The following is a 3,004-nucleotide window of genomic DNA, read 5'->3' as shown; positions in this document are numbered from 1 at the left end:
ATTATGTTAGTATCGAGTCCGACACAGAGGCTTCGATCTTATAAATTCTACCTCATGTATGCAGGATATGATTCCTTATTGTGTATAGAGCATCGATGCTCATATGTTTGTTATGAATCTATTATATACGCTTATTGTATTTTGTATATTCAACTACCCGCCTTCTTCAATGTAGTTTAGCCAATAAACACCAGCAAGAAGATATTGCTTTATTATCGCCCTTCATCCCGGAACCTCGGCGACGAGAAATGGAATATTACATCCAATACTAAAACACCATCTTTCCCTCTACCTACAGGTAAGAGTGTAGAATTGTCGTATGGGTCATATAACTAAAGCAGACCCAAAATAATGACGACAAAACAATAACCTATTAGAGAAGAAACATTTTCCTTCACTACATAAAAATTAAGTTTATACTGCTTTCCTTTCCTTTCACTCATTAGAGTTTTAATTAAAATACTCTTGATTGGTTTATTACTAAACACTTTCAGTTTGATGCTATCACCAGTATCTAACTTATCACTGCCAATCAAACGCTTCAATTCTTTAACACTAAAAACATGGCATGTAGCACCGGAATCAATCTGAAAATTTATTCCTTGCTGATTTACAATCATGGTTACATACTGTTTTCTCTCATGAGACATAGAAATGTTTCCTATCGATTCATTTATTGTGCTAATTTGCTGAAGGTCACGATCACTATCTTCACAAGCTTTCACTTTTTCAGAGTTCCAATTAATTTTACACTGTTTAGCATAATGATTCTTTTTCTTACATTTGGCTCACACTTGACCATATGCTGGACACATCCTAAGTTTATGAGTCCTCCCACAATTCCTGCAATCATTTATTTCCTTGGCATGATTGGACTTAGGCTTAATTTGATGATTTGTATAGTTATTTTTCTTCTTCCAAACGACATTAACTTCCTCTTCTTCATTATTGCTAATAGTCATTTGCTGCGTTTACTGCATTCGCATTTCATAATATTTTACAATATTCACAGGCCTTTCTAAGGTCATTGGTTTCGCATCCATCTGCACATGATCCAATAATTTCTCCCTACCCTCAGCATAATGTAAATTAAGGATGAATTGATCCCTGATCATTTCTTCTTCATTATCATAATTGGAAGCTTTGAATAAAATTCTTAACCGAGTTATGAATTGGTCACAACTTTCATTAGATTCGTATTTCCGCTTGAGAAATTTGTATCTTTCCATAATTATATTTGATCTGGGACTGCATTCTGCATCAAATTTTTTCATAACTTTATCTATCTTATATTTATCTCCATCTTCATCCCAAGACAGTGTATGATATTTCTCAACCCCTCATTCTCCTAAAAAAATGCAAGAATGTTGCTACCCTTCGTCTGTCAGCTTCCTTTTCTAAGCCTATGGCAATTTCATCGTTAATAAAAGCTTCTTTAAATTTCTTCCATTTGAGGGCTACGTTAGTACTTGCACTAAAGTCCATAGGACTCGGTGGAATTAGCTGTATATTCATCTTTATGGTACTAAACTACCTTAATTTTGATAAGGAGAAAACTTATCCCACTGGGTAAAATTCTGCACGTCGGCAAAACGGCGTAGCCCAGTACTTCAACAAACTGGTCCGTAACTTGTAAGTCGTCACTTACCCTTACCCTCATATCTTCCTTAATCCAGCTTATATGTAGATAAGAACCTCTCCTGGCACCATGTTACGGGTTCTCATTGATAAGCGGAGGGTAATTAACATTAGTTTATTAAACAAGTTACCATTTAGTTATACAACCTTGAGAGGCCGAATTGTGGAGAGCGGGGGAGAATTCGGAAGACTTGCTGGTCACGTGACTTACCCAAACGCAAATTACAGATTTCATTCACAAACTTAGACAGCGTATTTGTTTGTTTGTTTGTATGGTGCTTTTACGTTGCATGGAACCAGTGGTTATTCAGCAACGAGACCAACGGCTTTACGTGACTTCTGAACCACGTCGAGAGTGAACTTCTATCACCAGAAATGCACATCTCTCACTCCTCAATGGAATGGCCGAGAATCGAACCCGCGACCACCGAGGTGGAACACCAACACCATACCAACCACGCCACTGAGGCGCTAGACAGCGTATCAAACAATATCCATACAGTGATTACTTACAAAATCCAGATCACAACATTCATATATTGTTACACGTTTAGTCTATTATTATTATTATTATTATTATTATTATTATTATTATTATTATTATTATTATTATTATTATTATTATTATTCAGAAGATGAACTCTTTTCATATGGAACGAGCCTACAGGGGCCTTTGACTTGAAATTCAAGTTTCCAAAGAAATGTTCTTCATTAGGAAGAAGAGGAGGTAAAGGGAAATGCAGACAGAAGAGATCTCACTATAAAAATTAAAAAATTAAAAATAATAAATAAACTAAATTTCTATATATATATGTATGTAGTATGTATGATGTATATTATATATATGTATATATATATATATATATCATATATATATATATATATATATACAAGTATTAAAATGCTACATGAATAGTGCAATCACGAGGTCGTGGTATTTCAGATATGTTAGCTGCATACAAACCCATTAAAATTCATTATTTTTATGCGTTGCTGTTTGAAACTTTCATAAACCCAGAGAGAATTTTTTTCTTTTTATTGTGGTTTTGTGTTTATTCTTTTCGTTTTAGAGAAGTGCAAACTATAAATTAATCATTGCAGTCATTATGATTCTCTACAGTTATTTGCTGCATCCCACAGCTTTTCTTGCTGAGTTTAATTGTATAAAAATTAATAGAAAATAAAAGAGGAATTTGATTTTTAAAAAAGCTATACTGAAATTATCTTTATTACAGGCTTATTTAGCAGTGACAATTCTGTTTTGCATTATAAACAAGGTTGCAGTATTTGGAAGGTCTCACACAGACTATAATAAGCCGGCTTATGCTAAGCATGCCTTAAAGTAATCTATAAGTGTGGTAATGTG

General features: G+C 33.9%; 1 protein-coding gene across 3 annotated transcripts in view; it reads right to left on the bottom strand.

Annotated features, from left to right (window-relative positions):
- Nucleotides 1-2,639: 2,639 nt before the first annotated feature.
- Nucleotides 2,640-3,004, bottom strand: part of LOC135219287 (myogenesis-regulating glycosidase-like) — a 77,862-nt gene continuing 77,497 nt past the window's right edge. For all 3 annotated transcript variants that reach the window (XM_064255917.1, XM_064255919.1, XM_064255918.1), the window contains one exon: nucleotides 2,640-3,004. This exon is cut by the window's right edge and continues 2,756 nt beyond it. The gene's annotated coding sequence lies outside the window, so the exon portion shown is untranslated.

This window comes from Macrobrachium nipponense, chromosome 1 (genome assembly GCF_015104395.2).
Source record: "Macrobrachium nipponense isolate FS-2020 chromosome 1, ASM1510439v2, whole genome shotgun sequence".
Lineage (NCBI taxonomy): Eukaryota > Metazoa > Arthropoda > Malacostraca > Decapoda > Palaemonidae > Macrobrachium > Macrobrachium nipponense.
The sequence above is the reverse complement of the archived record's forward strand: the minus strand, read 5'-3'. Positions and strand labels throughout refer to the sequence as shown.